Here is a 16,048-nt window from a genome sequence, read left to right as displayed (position 1 = left end):
AAGTTAAAAAAAAGGAAACAGAACCAAAAAAAAAAAGAAAAGAAAACCTAGCTACTTTGTTCTTTGTAGGTATGGCTCTCATTCCTTCCTTTCTCCCTAGCATTTATATCCCTTTCTTCAGCCACATAAAAAGTATTTCAATAAAAGGCATGTAAAGTAAGAAATTCATGAATAAAATCATGAATACATAACATAAGCATCAGGGAAATATGTCATAACATGAACTTCATTTTATATAAATTTGAGTTGTTAATTATAAATAATCTATACCAATTTCTAATGTTTTTAAAACCACACTAAATGTTTGGTTAAGAAGTAATTTTTTATTCTTAGTTGCAGTATTAGATACTTGGATACTTAGGCTTTAAAAAATAGTTTTTAAGATTAGTCATAGAAAATATATTTTAAAACTCATATGCTCAAAGGCTCAGGGTTTTTTTCCCCTAGCATGTGATACCAGAATGCCATTTATTTATAATTTTGTGTTTGAGTGTTATAAAATCAACATGTTTTAATCAGTTCATCTCTTTTGCTGGGGGAGAATTTTTTAGGTTCAAATTATTAGTAAGAAAAGCAAAGGTTATGTTTTATTTGATACATATTTATATCATAAGTATATCCAGACATAGTAGATTTATGATTGTAACATCTTTTGACAAGCAAATTAGACTATAGAAAGAGCATTCAACTTTAAGCTTGGGGCATATGGTGCTACCTTCTGCAAGCATAACTCCAAAGCAAGTGACTATTCGTTAAGGGGGTCATATTTCAGACTCAGGTTCATTTTTTAAAGTGAAGATAAATGAAAGTGCATTTTCATAAGGGAATTATTCAAGTGGAATTTTATATATATATATATATATATATATATATATATATACACACACACACACACACATATATATATACACACACATTGAATTGTTTCAAGTTAGTTTTTTTAACTGAAACCAAAATTTCATTATTACAATATGTTGTAAGTACAAAACAACAAACAAACAAAACTAAAATTATTAGTTTTTATGGTAGCAAACTAACAAAATAATTTCTATAATTATTTCAGCAATTAAAATGCAAAATTGAAAAAAAAAAAACTGAAAAGAAGCACCTGGCAGTGTGAAAGAAGAACCTTAATCTTATGAAAAGAATAATCTATTGTTCACTGTTTCAAAATTGCTGTAATGCTTTTTCTTTTGTCTATTTCTGAATGTTGAAATGATTTGCTTTATAACAGTCATTAGAATAAACTAGTATAGTCTAGTTAACTTTTTCCTAGGAGAGATGACAAAAAAAGTTTTTCATATAGAATTGTTATTTATAATAACTCTAGTACTTGTGCATCTTGGGATTTCAACATATGGATGAAGATGTGGAAAGAATTACTTATATGAGATCCTTCGACCAGCTTTAATTTGGATTGTCATTTTGAACACACAGCAGGACAGATGGTACAGTAGGAGAGAGTTTTGACTGCCCATCAGAGCCTCAATACCTTTGGGACAGCTGTTGCTGATAAACCTCTTTTACATGCTTTAGGTCAAGAGTAGTCAAACCTGTTCCAACACCTGCTTTTGCATATGCAAATCGGTTATTTTGTCATTTCATTAAACTGGAAAAGGTAATGGTCTCTGGTGGTTGTAAATAAGTCTGGAGCATAGCCTACATGAAATGAAATCCAGTAAAAAAGACAACTGTGATTTCTGTTGTGTAGTCATGGGATGTTGCTTCTGTTTGGGGCCTTTGTTTCTGGAAGACTGCCTGTAATTTGGAAGGAGGGTAGAGAGGCAAGTTTATGTTTAGAGGCAAGAAGAACAGGGAAGGTGTTTGCTGTCATTGACTGTAGGGTAGTTGTGAAGTTTGACATGCCCAGAAGCTAACGAATGCCATGTGGGGCTACCATACACTGCATACCTCAGTTTTCATCATCTGGTGAGCCTGCAGCATGATTTCCAGGCACTGGAGTCTACAACATGTCTACTTTGGTTTGGAGCTGATTGATCCACAGTACAGAACATGCTTGTGGGATCTTCACTTGCTATAGAAGGACATAAATGATTGAAATGCTTTCTTAAGGGAAAAAAAAAAAAAAAGTATGATTTGTTTATAGACCTCACTGCTTATAGTGAAGAAATTGTCAAATAGCAATGCAATTATACTTCAGATGGCAATCTGCTGAAAACTTTTATGTTTCAGGTTTTATATTATTACCAACTGCACATTTAATGTATTAGAAATTAAAATGAATGCCTGTAATTAGGGAAGGGGGAAATAAAAACTCTTTTTTCCCCCCATTTTATTGTAGTTTTTGAGTAGGGAAGTGGCATATAATGAAAATGGGACCCTAGGATTTGAAGGCTGACAGAAGATTTTACTCTGCACTGCCATAGATTGCCATGGGGTAGAAAAGAGACATAGTAGAATTGATGAACAAATGTTGGATGCTGTCATTTTAGATTAAGTTGTTTCACTGTGAAGTTGTTGCTAATTTTTCTTTTAAAAATCTGTAAAATTCATATGGTTAAATAATGCTGCAAATCTGTTAATTGGGTTAATTATTTTAAAATGTGGTTCTTGACAGTGACTTGATAGGGCTAGAAGCAAAAAAAAAAAATTTTTTTTTGCAGCCTTTTTGGGGGGTAGGGGTGGAATAAAGAATTCTCTCCTGACCTTTTAACCTTGTCAAATGATTTTTCCTGCTCTTGACACTGCATCCTTTTTTCCAAAGGTTGGAAGTTAACTCTTCAAGATACCAGACTTCATTTTTATTGGGATATTAATTCTGGTAGGTGCTAATCTCATCAAGATTTGCAGGCATTTTCTTTCATAGGCCATTCTGATTTGTAGCTTTTTTCTTTTCACAGCAGTATTAAATACCAAACCTTCTCTGATATGGAAGTTCATTAGAGATATGTCTTTGATGGCAGCCCTTTCAGGGCTTCAGTTTCAAATACCTTGATGTAAAGCTTAAGCAGCCATTGTGTTGTAAGCCCTCCTTGATGTGCCTTATTTAGATCTGCATAGTAAATCAAGGAAAGTAAATAACAAGGCAGCAGATGGAAGCTGGGAGATAAGGCCAGTGAACAATTGTATTTGTATTTTGTTATGATGTTGACAGGAGCTAAAATTCACTAATCTAGTTCAACTGATCTGCATTTCAAAGAAATCTCATTTAGCAGCAACTTGAAGGTTTGTAGGATAAAGTTCTTTTATTGTAGCTTTTATTGCATTCTTTGCTAATTTATCTGGTCAAGATTTAGCCTTGCTTCCTTAAAGAAGCAAGCACGTTACAAGGAGTCTTAAATACTACCAAAGCATTAATGTCTAGACTATGAACCGAAGGTAATTACATATCCAGCCGTGAATAGGGCACATTTAGGAAATACTGTTGTCGAAACTGAATTGTCAGAGCTGGGCAGATAAGGTATTTCCCCCCCACTCCTTTGCATGTTTGCTGTAAGATTTTTTTTTTTTCCTTTTGTATAAGAGTTAATATACAAGTAGCTAGCCAGAAATGATGGGGAGAAATAAGTAGATCTTCTTTAAGTTTGAATTCATTTATTCATGTTGGTTAAAATTATTAGTTCCAGTATTTGATATCCTTATTTGACCTACTTCAGTTGTTAAAATGTAGACTACTCAATCAAAAAAATTTGGGATATGAAATATAATGGACAGGTATGCATAATAGATACCATTGTTTTCTAATTACACTTAGATTTGTTATTGAAAGTAAAGAACTTGCTTGGAAACTGAGGCAAATGATGTTTTAAAAAATGTGCTCGTGAACTTGATTTATGGTGATTTATTTTTATATTACATTTAAAATAGGCTGATAATGGCCTTAGGGGGCTTTGAAAACTAAAACTTAAAAGTCTGCATCACAGAGTTTTCCTCAAGGCTCCACTATCTACTAGTGAGAGACTCTGGATGAGTTAAGGCAGAAAGGCTTTGGAGATTCCATCTCTCTCTATCTGTGTTATGAAGAGATATTCTGCTCATCTCTACTGAAGGTCATGAATGAAAGGTATTCCTCTCTCTCCAAGGAAGCATTGTTTTCCTTAATGCAATTTAAAGTTGTGATGATTCTGTTTTCCTTTTGCTGTGATTCTACACTACAATCATCCAGTCAGTCAATAAACATTTATTGAGCATCTATCACTTGCCTGCAGGAGTTATAAAGAAAGGCAGAAAAGATAGTCATGGTTTAAAGGAGCTGACTATCTAATAGGGGAGGCAAAAATATAAACCACCATGTACACATAAGCTACATACTAGATCAATTGGAGGTAATGAGGGAACTAGAAAGAAGAGGGATCCTATAGAAGTTGAAATGTTTACTGGAACTTGAAGAAAGGCAGACAGTAGAAATGAGATGAGAGAGATACATGAGTGGCTGAGAAATTGACAGCCTGGAAATTGAGTGACAAGTTCATGGAGTGGCAAGGAATTTTGGAATTGCAGAATAGATATTGGAGGAGGAATAAGTGCTAAGAATATTGGAAAGGGGAAGAACAGGTTATGAAGGCCTTGGAAAACCTAACAAAATTTTATCTTTGGTTCTGGAAGAAATAGGGAACCACTGGAATTTATTGAATAAGGGAATGGCATGGTCAGATATGAGCTTTAAGAGGATCACTTTGGCAACTGAGTAGAGGATAGACTAGGGTGGGGATATTCTAGTGACAGGCAAACTAAGCCAGTAGGCTACAGTATAAAGTGATGTGGGCCTATATCATAGTGGTAACAGTGCTCCTTAGGAGACTAAGAGGCATACTGATAGTAGGAAGGCAAAATGAACAGGCTTTGGCAACAGAGTAGATATGGAAGGGAAAAGGGGCAGTTATACTATGTGAATAAATTTAGTTGGAAATATGAGAACAGTTTTCTGTTGTGTTTGTGTTTAGAAACTAGTGACCAAATATTGGCTTTATCAATATGTAAAAAATATTTAATTATGGAAAATTTATTTGGAGAATTTTTTTCTCTTCCTTTTGTATGTATATGGAGAACTTCTAGGCAGAAGGTTATATACATTTTTAGATGTGGTCTCATTGGTTGATATTGTTCTTTTTTTTTGGGGGGGGGGGGAGTCAGCAGAGAAGATAGGCAAGAGGGTAGAGCATGTTCTTTCTCCTTCCCCAGAAATACCTGTGAAATAAGACAAGAGATCAATACAAAGCATATAAACCTAAAATATAGTAACAAAAATTTAAAAGATATCTTTGAAATTTAAAAAAAATTTCAAAATTATTTCTTAGTTTAATCAAACATTAAAAACACAACTGTGCTTGTTTTCCTCTGGATTCAAATTTATTGAGAGCTCTACCAGCTCCATCTTCCCCTGGGACATAAAAAATGTGCCAGTCTAGAGTCCTCTATGTCTGTAACAATCCTAATGACACTAGTTCAACAGTTTTTCCCTATCTTGAACTTCAATTCCTTTTGTGAAACAATCATTAGCATGCATAGAGAGGTAAGAATAGGTTCACATAAGTATAAATCATGTATGAATTTAAAAAGCATTTTTATTTATAAAAACATATGACAGTCTATATAAACATAGCAGGAATTGGAAACTCTAGGGCATTTTATGCTGTTTAGGTAGATGAAACAGTGGATTAAAAGCCAGAGGCAAGAGGACCTGAGTTCAAATTTGACCTTAGCAACTCTGTGACAAGTCACTTTCCTCTGCTTATTTGTTTCCTCATCTGTAAAATGAGCCTGAGAAGGAAAAGACAAACCATTTAAATACCTTTGCTAAGAAAACCCCCAAAGGTATCACAAAGAGTTAGACACAAGTGAAAGGACTGAACAGTAATAACAGCAAAATAAGGTAGAAATCAGATATGAGGAGAACATAGTGAAAAGCATTTGTAATAGCTAATGTGTTAAGGGAGTATCAAAAATATGACTGTGAGGATGAAAAGGAGAAAAGGTTACATTATAAAGAGTTTGGAGACTACCAAGTATATGTATAAAGATATAATCCTAAAGTTTGTGAATTGAAAATTCAATTTAAGATGAAATTAAAAGAATAAATTTGAAAGATCCACCTTTCAAGGTGGTAAAGAATCAAACATCTGACAACCACATGATGAACATCAGATTTAAAATCAGAGGATTTGAATCCTTACTCTTACATTTAGTGTCTTTGTGATCTTTTCATTTATATAAGATGAGAAGATTGGTTGATTAAATTCCTTCCAGTTCTAAATCTTTTAAATATAGTAGTATTCAAGAGATGGTATCAATAGTGTTGGACTGGACAAAGGAAAATGTGAAGAAATGGATGCAGAAACCATTTCTGGAACTGTTATTTATAAACAAAATGGAAAAAAAAAAAAGATCTGTAGAGTTTTCTTTAATAAACTTTTCCTCTATCACTGATAGTGTTATCTCTCCATTTGGACTCTTTCATCACTGTCCCTCATGTTCTACAAAAGACTTGAATGAGTAGCAGGACAAATCCTAATACACAGTGGATGGCTTTGTTGTATGTGACATAAAAAATGAGCATATTGAAGAATTGATTCTCAATCCCAAAGTAGGAAGATATCGTTGTATTGTATTGTAGTAAATCTTGCACTTTCTTTTTTCTCCCTCCTTGTCATCTCTCCAAACTTAAAAATTTGGTTCCCTACCATTCAGAAAGTTGGATTGTTCAAATCTATCCTTTTAAGTTCATCCTAAATTGAATCTTCAATTTACAGACTTTTGGGTTGTGTCTTTGTACACAGTACTTAGTTATCTCCAATCTCTTTATAATATAGCCTTTCCTCATTCTCATCTTCACACTCATTCTTGATACTTCCCTGATACTTTCCTAACAAATACCAATAATTACTTACTCTGCTGTCTGTTCTTATTTCTATAATTTTTGTCCAAGAATAATCTTAGCTTATTCACAGATTCTACTGTGCTTATTATTAGTTGATTATAAAAATGATTTGGTGATAATAAGTGACAGTTATGGATCACTGTACGTTTAGCAAATATATTGATACTTGTATTGTCTCATTTGATTCTTACTCTAAGGTCAAACTATGAGGCAAGAACTAATGCCAGCTTTACTCATTTTTTAATATGAGAAATGGTGTAAATAGTTTTATCAGATTATAATGTTATGATTAAAAAAGAATGTCTAGTCATGTAAAATTTTTTCTATAAGAGGATAGCCTTAAGTAGTCCATAGTTAAACACACAGTGTGGATCTTTAGTGGGGATTCCCCAACACAATGGATAAAATCTCTGCAGGATTTATAGGAAAATATGAACCAGCATCACAAAGGATGAAATGGTGTTTATACGAATAGTATTGTTTTTAATCTGTATCATTTGAGAGAGTATCCTCATCAGTGAAATCACAGATCCATTTAACTATCAAAGTGTGCTTGATAGATGGTCACCATATTAAATACTTATAATCCCCAAACTACTTAGAATAAAAAGGTTTCAAAATATAGAGACCTAGTGGAAAAATTAAAAATATATGAAAATGGACTAGTTACATGTCATCTCTGTTATTTTCTGTGCTCTACTGGAGTTATCCTGAAGATGATTTTAGTGAATCTTCAGAAGATAAGCTAACATCTCAGAGCTCTTATTCAATTACAGAATCATTCTTTTTATCCACCTACACAGTAGTATAGGGAACATTAACTATAAAGGAATAATAGCAGGGTATCTACCTGTCCTTAGATGATTTCTATCTGAACATATTAAAAAGAAAAAGTTGAGCAGAATAAGACAACATAATTTTAGAAAAACAAACAATAGTATTTATAGAATGCTTTATGGTTTTATCTATGTTTTACTTGTATTATCTCATTTGGTCACTTAGCTAGCTTTTATATTAGAAATGATCTTTGAACTCCTATTGTCTCTTTCAATAATTTAGCTGTTACTGTAGGCTTTTCTCTCCCCAATTTCACATCTGTAGTATTTATGTTGTTGTAACATTCATTTAAAAAAATTTTAAAAAAAACCCACTTTTCTGACAGAAATAGCTTAAGACACATGTCCTGGAAACATCTTTGGAATCTATTGGGCTAAAGTCCTATAATTTGAAATAATTTTTTTGTAGGATATCATTAAGGTGTACTCATTTATACACAAACCCAAGTACTTGAAACAAACGTTACATTTATGTGTGTATGCCCCATATTTGTTTTCTTGTAGATATATACATGCACTCAGTCTTCAACTATCATGTGGGTAATATTCCAAGAAAACAGTAAGAAAGTAAAAGTTGTGAAGGTTGTTACATTGAGCCTATGGGAAATTTGGTCCTGAGACCAAAATCTGTAATTTTTCTCTAGAGATTTCTGAAAATACACTTTTCTGCATACAATTCTTTATAACAAAACATTAATTCTGATAATATACACTGTTTCTAACACAGTAACCATGAAATATTCTATAAAAAACAAGGAAGGGGAGAGATAACCCAGAAGTGAGAGGGGCAAGAGCTGAGATGTCAGAAGGAACCCTGAGGTAAAAAAAGGGAAAGAGGCAACCTGCCATCTCTAATCTCCCTTTTGGCTTAGTGGTTGAATTGTTCCTGGATGAAAAGCACATGCCTTGTGGGAGTTCTGGCCTTCACCTGGGAGTGACCATCTCATTTACCCACAAATTTAGCTTCTTTTCCATTTTTTTTAGTTCCCTCATCACACTTTTGGAAAATTACTTTAGCCCTTTATGAAAGAAAGTCACCCAACACTTTCATAAATACTTTCCCTCTTTTTTGTGTATATAATGAGTCAAACTCCAGCTGAAGGCCCACTGCAGACATTTCTGCACAGAGTTTATCTGACACTTTTATTTTCTCAAAAATCCACATCACAGATTTTACATGCTTGAGCTTAGAGCCCAAGGAACTTGTACTATACTTTAGGGGCATAATTGCAGCACAAAACTTGAATTTTAAGGGCAATCAACATATATTATGAATGCCTCAGGAACTCTTTGCTTTTACTATTGTAGGGTGAACAAGATCAGTGAAGTGTCAAGTAGGGTATCATCTGCCACTCCACAAATTTGTGTAGGTCACATGAGCCTCTTATTTTTTCTCTACTATAGTTAGCTGCATGATTTCCAAAGTGAAAGTGAAAATGAGGAAATAAAATCCCAGGAATGCTAAAAGTCCTGAAAGTTAAATAAGTAAATGTTGAAAATTGACTAAACTAAGCCTATTTGAAAGAAGCAGCACTTCCTCAATGCTGTATTGAGAATGTATTGAAAAAGATATCTAGACCTCCGTCTGTATTGTACTTTTGCTGGACAAAGATTGCTGAAACATTGGGTTGCACTGTACTTTACTTCCTAGGAAATTTGAAAGAAAACGATTTAGGAAAAGTACTAAGAGTCATCTCCTTTTTCTGCTTCTCTTCCTCTTTTTTGTCCCAGCTTCTTGATTTACTTGTGATTCAAGAGGAGTATACATCTTATTTGTCTTTTTTGTACCTCATTTTCTTTATTTCAGAATTCTTTTGTTAGTTATTTTGTGAGTTTGTCTTATTTCTGTAGTGTCATTGGAAACTGTTTTGAGGAAAGTGTTTTCTTTGTGGGTCTTAGACACCATACATCTCTTTCCTTATTAGCATTTTCAGATTGTCCCTTTGCTGAAATTATTCACCAACCTTGCTGGCTTTTTAAATATATAAAACAATTTTCATGTGGATTTTTTTTTTTTTTTTCTTTCCTGCTCTCTCCCTTACCTTAAAGATGGCTACCATTAGAAGCAGATATGTGTGTATACATAAATACATATGTTAAATTTTTCTATACAGGTTTCTTTTTATTGATTCTTTTCTGATAATGTTCAAATTTCTTTTGGGGAGTAACCTTGGCTAATGGATATTAGTGGTTAGAGAGTAAGTCTCAGAGTCAGAAAGATCAGGAGTCACACGTTCCACCTCTGACACAAATGGCTATAATCAAGAGCCTCTATCCTTGGATCATTTCATAAGGTCATGTTTCACATCTTATTCCATCCCCTATGCTTTCTCCTTGCCCATCTACCTTACCACTCATTCTATAATAAAACCAACATTTATATATTGTTTCCATGTTTGCAAAAGTACTTTACGTATATTATCCCATGTGATCTTTTCTACAACCATATGAGATAGTTGCTGTTACATTCATTTTTGTAGGTGAGGAAACTGATACAGATTGTTTTACCCAAAGTCACATTTCTAGGAAGCCTCTAGAACAAGTTGTGAACTTTGATCATCTTAACTACATAGACAGTGCTTTGCCCACCAAGTCAGCTAACAGCTTCATTATGTTGAAATAGAAATACTTCTCCTTTTAACTAGACCACATCCTTATGCAGCTAATAGAGAAAACAACAGAGTGCTCCTGTGATTTTTGTTTTGTTTTGTTTCATTGATGCCTTTAAAAAAACAAACAAACAAATTCTCATTTTCAAATATGACTTTTTCCCAAACCCCCATCCAGATAGCTAATTTTAAATTATGGATGATTCTCAGAGTTAGTGAATGAATCGAAAAAAAAAATTTTTATTTCAAAATAACCATTGAAAATTGAAAAAACAGGACCAGACCCAGAAGATGGTAAGAGTTTTTTCTTCTTGTTTCTTTTTTTAAATAAATAAGAATGACTATTAATTGTTATTGTTTTAAATTCTTAGTGCTACCGTGGCCTTAGGATATTGGAGACTGATTGGTAGTTTGTTTTTGATCCTGTACTTTTAGTTCTTATTCTTACTGAAGGTTATGTATATATTTTACAGGATATTTTCTTTTTATGATAGTCAATAAACTTATCTGATATCAAACAATTTAATCTCCACTTAGAAGAGGTTTAGTAAAATGTGAAGCATTTCATGTTTCTACCATAACAGTAGTAACTCTTAATATTCTCGCCCTCCTTTCAGATATTTATTTCATGCCGTAGTCTTATAGAGAAAAAGTCTCATTGATTTTTTGCTTTCACTGAATTAATTCTTGGCATCTATGAAAGAGCTTCATGTTAACTCATGATTGTTGAGTATATTTTACTGAATTTGAAATAAACTATTGTGAAAGTGTAACAGTTCTCTCCTTTCAATGGGCAGGCAATCTATATTAGTGATCAGTACTAGTAATAGCACTTAAATCCTTACCTTGAAAAACTGAATGGAAAGACAATTATACTACATAATTTTGATCAGCCTTCTAGTCTGCAGGGAATATGAAGATCTATCTCCCTTATGTACTGCTTTACTAGTCATGCCTTCATAACAATTCCTGAGGGGATATGCTTTTAGTCTGGATTTTTTTCTTAACTTGAAAATGTGTTCTTGCCTCCCCTTCATAATTTTCATTAGCTTTATAATGATACTTAAGATGCAGTCATATAAGTATATGTCAATAGAAAGTTCTTGTCATTTTATCAGTTGCATATAGGATTGCTACATTTCTTTTCATGAGGGATTCATATTCTTATCTATATGCAATCTGCATATCTTATCAACCTATAGCTATAAAGTATTTGAAATATTCCTTTGACATATCTGGTAAGTATGGATAGCATTAATTAGCATAAGTTTTTCTATAAATGACATGTCAATCCACGACAACAAAAAGTGTTTGTTACTGATGTCAATCACTCATCTTCTGTCAGTTCAAAAGGTTTCCCTGAAGGAATGTACATTGATCTGCACTGACCCAAAATATAGCAAACATATTTCTGTTTTCTGGAAATCAAAATGGAATCATATTTACTTCAACAGCTAAATGAAAACATGAATAGAGAAGGTAAATGTTGATAACGTTGATTTACAAGATTAAATTTATTATAAATTAAGTCAAAATGAGGTGAGATTTTACAGTTTTGAAATCCTGAAATCTTATTTTATAATGAGCTCTTTTGAACTGCCTGCCCCAGAGACTGCCTTTCTATTTGAAATGGTATGATCCTTAATGTCTTCCCCAATTTTCTCTCTTCTTGCCTGATCATTTTTGTCCCCTTCAAATTCTTCTACCTCTTGCTCCTAAAATGTGACTGTCCTCTAAATGTAATGTATTTGTCTATCTTCTCTCTTTATACTCTCTTCCTTTGTAATTTGGGTGCTGGACAGTGTATAGGATAAAATGCTGGTTTTAAAGTCAGTAAGACTCATCTTCTTGAGTTCAAATCAGGCATCAGATACTTGCTACCTGTGTCACCCTGGTTGGAGTCACTTAACTCTGTAATTACTACAATATCTCCCATGAATTAAATTATCATTTATATTTAAATGATCCTCATATTGCAGATCTGTTAATTACCATTTCATTATTCCTGTTACCTATTAGACAACTTCCTCAAGATTCCAATCTTCAAAGTCAATCTGTCCCCACATTAATTCATTATCTTCTTCAAACTATCTTTCCTACTTTGCTACTCTTTGGTGGCCCTCTCAGTTGAAAAATATCACTCTTATCTCCAAGGTGTTTCTTATCTCTTAGCCTCCTTTTCTACTGCTACTACCCTGGTTCAGGCAGTTATTATTTCTCATTTGGACAGTTATAAAGGTCTCCTATGTAGTCTTGCCTTTACATATTCCGGTCTACCCTTCACACTTGTAGAGTGATTTCTGTAATGTGTATATCTAATACATAACCTATCAATCCTTCAGTAACTCCCTTTTGTCAAATGAATAAGCTATATGCTGTTGATATTGGTATTCAAAGCCCTCTATAATGTGGTTCTAACTTACCTTTTCATTCTTTTCTTACACTTTCTTTATTCTGCTTCACTCATTCTTTAGAATGCTCCCTATTCTTTAACCATATCCTCTGCCTTCATAGTTTAGGACTTTATAATACTATTTCTATAATATTCACCACCAACATTTTTTTTTCTCTGAAATCGTCTGCATCACCTCTTCCAAAGTCTTCCTAATTCTGTTCAACACCTCATGCCTTATATCTTCTTGAGTTGTTTATGTATCTCTTGGTAAGTTTCTTATGCACTTGAAATACTCTGATTTTCATATAATTATTTGCATACATATCTTATCTGGTAAATTAGATAATAAATATTTTGAAGGTAGGGACCATAGTCCTGTACAATGTAGACTACTTTAGCCAAGGGATTGATTTTAAGGTAGTTACTGGTCCTGGTCCCTCTTTACCCCACCCTTTTTTTTTTTTTTTTTTTTTTAACTGAGCTGTAGGTACCATACACACAGCGGATATTTAATAAATATTGAATTAAATTTAATTGTTGGAAGTATTTCCTCGTAATATTCCCAATATCTAGTGGGTGGTGAATGCTTAATAGAGATTTTTTTAAATTGAAGTACATTGAATTAAATCAAACTGATCTGATTATAAGTAGTGCTTTCTTAGTTAAAAACTAGAAGGAATTTTGTATAAGTTATTCACAAAGGTAAAAATTAGATTCAAAGAATTCACACTGTACTTTTCTCTGTTTTGGTTTCCATAGTCTACTTTTCCTAGGTCTAAAACTAATAAACTTTTTTAAACTTGTTTATTGCTTTTATATTTATTTTCCTCTTTAATTTCCACTTCAACATATATTTTTTTAAATCTAGTATATAATTTTCAATTTCTACAAGATAGCTGGCATTAAAAGTGTCAGAAAAGACTGTTTGCAAGAGTTGAATATGTCCAAAAAGAGCTGTAGTTTATTCCAATTTTTTGGCTTAAAAATGTTTCATGTTCAGTGTACTGGGTATCTGTCCATAGGGAACCAGAATGAGTTTCAAAGATCAGAAAAGTGATGAACCTAGGTGTGGCTCATTGGAAGATTTCCCTCAATTACAGATAGCAACCATGAAAATGTAGGCATTTTGGACAAAAAAAGTCTTGTATGCTAGAAATGATTCTCTTGTTAACAAACGAGTGCCCATATTTTTGTGGAGCAGATGATGATTCCCAAATGTACATGTGTACTTGTGTAGGGTAGACTTCTGTTAGATTTTTGTAGAGCTGTTATAATAGAGAATATTTCAGTGATAGAGCTGTTAAAAAAAAAAAAAAAACTTTCTGTATTGTGTATCATGATCTCTTTAGTATGTTTCATTTCCCAAAATATCAAAGATCTGTAGTTTTTTTTAAATCTCATATATCTCATTTTAAAACCTATTTTAGTATTTTATGATTTAAAAATATTTTTATTTTTTTAAGTAGAATAAGAATAATTTATTCAATAATATCAACATTCTGATAAAATTTTAAAATTTCAATAGTATTTTTTTCCAAATAGTATATAAAAATTTTCAACATTTGTTTTTTGTTTCATTTTCTTTCTTTTTATTATTACTTTTTATTAACAATATATGCCTGGATAATTTTTTACAACATTATCCCTTGCACTTACTTCTATTCCGACTTTTCTCTTCTCTCCCTTCATCCCCTCCCCTAGGTGGCAGGCAGTCTTATACATGTTAAATATGTTATAGTATATCCTAGATACAATATATGTGTGCAGAACCGTACAGTTCTCTTGTTGTACAAGACGAATTGGATTCAGAAGGTAAAAATAACCTGGGAAGAAAAACAAAAATGAAAGTAGTCCACATTCATTTTTCAGTGTTCCTTCTCTGGGTGTCACTGGTTCTGTCCATCATTGATCAATTGGAACTGAATTAGATTTTCTCTTTGTCAAAGATATCCACTTCCATCAGAATACATCCTCATACAGTATTGTTGTTGAAGTGTATAATGATCTCCTAGTTCTGCTCGTTTCACTCAGCATCAGTTCATGTAAGTCTTTCCAAGCCTCACTGTATTCATCCTGCTGGTCATTTCTTACAGAACAATAATATTCCATAACAAAAAAATTATTTCTTTAAAAATGTCTATATAAACATAGAATGAGTTGGAAACTCTTAGGTCATTTATACTGATTAGATAGGTTTAGTGGATAAAGCACTGAACTTGGAATCAGGAAGTCTTGAATTCAAATCCAGTTTTAAACACTTTCTAGCCATGTGTAAAAAAAAATCTATTCCTTAATGACAAATGTGAGCTCATTTAAACTCATAAGTTTACCAGAAGACTTTGGGAGCCGAACACTAAAGCTTTTGTGCACTTGATAGGTCCTTTACTTAATAAAATTCATCTTCCTATTTCCTTAGTTCAAAACGAATGCCCATATGAAAATCATTTCTCCCTTCTATTTTTTTTTTTTATTATTTGTCTTAGCTAATTTCTATTTTTTGCCTGATTCTTCCGTTGAATCTTATGGAATGCTCTATTGTTAAAAATTTCTTCTTTATTCTCTAACTTTTTAATATTCCATCCATTTCCTGACACTAAGAAATCTCGAATTGTCCTTAACATATCACATCAAATTTCATAGAAAGTTAGAGTTAGAAAGACCTTAGGAGTGATCTTATCCAATCTTCTTAATAGATGAAGAAAATGAAGATCTATAACTTGCCTAAAGTCACAAAGCTAAGTAGTGATGGAGATATAAAAGTTCCATCTTTGAATCTCGAGTTTGATAATTATTCATTCAGTACCAGATTTCGCTTTACACCTGGCTATTTGTGTATTCATGCATCACTGACTCATAGGGCCAGAAGGAGGAGACTTCATACTTCTTTCCTACTGCCATTCTCACATCCTGCTCTCTACCATTATTCAGTGGTCCCTCCTTTTCTCAGACTGTCTCTTTCTAAGGAGTATTTCCCTAATCCAGATAGTTTACCAACCTTCTCTTTGCCACATTATTTTATCTTATCTTTCTTATCTAAGAATCTTGATTAATCTGCATCTACTCAAACCCTTGTTATTATCCATAGTGCTTATAGAATTCATATTGTTGATGTTTATAAGAACCTGCCATCTCAATTCAACCAGTGTCTCTCAGTCACCCAAAGGAATATTTATACATTCAACTTGAGCATCATTCCAAATTGATCTAGCTCCAAGATATAATTCTGACCTTCCTTTTTGTTATGGATTCCTGACCTTCTACCTTTCCAGTCATTTTACTTCCTCTGAACCTGAACCTGAACCTTCCTCTAAAACTTATTTGTTCCCTTTTGCCTTTTGATTCTCTTATTATGCTTCTGGGGCAGGGACTT

General features: G+C 32.9%; 1 protein-coding gene across 9 annotated transcripts in view; it reads left to right on the top strand.

The window, feature by feature from the left end:
- Nucleotides 1–16,048, top strand: part of FOXP2 (forkhead box P2) — a 718,280-nt gene that overhangs the window by 91,142 nt on the left and 611,090 nt on the right. The window lies entirely within an intron of this gene.

The sequence above is a fragment of the Sminthopsis crassicaudata genome, chromosome 5, assembly GCF_048593235.1.
Source record: "Sminthopsis crassicaudata isolate SCR6 chromosome 5, ASM4859323v1, whole genome shotgun sequence".
Taxonomy (NCBI): Eukaryota; Metazoa; Chordata; class Mammalia; order Dasyuromorphia; family Dasyuridae; genus Sminthopsis; species Sminthopsis crassicaudata.
This window is presented reverse-complemented; position numbering and strand designations above follow the sequence as displayed.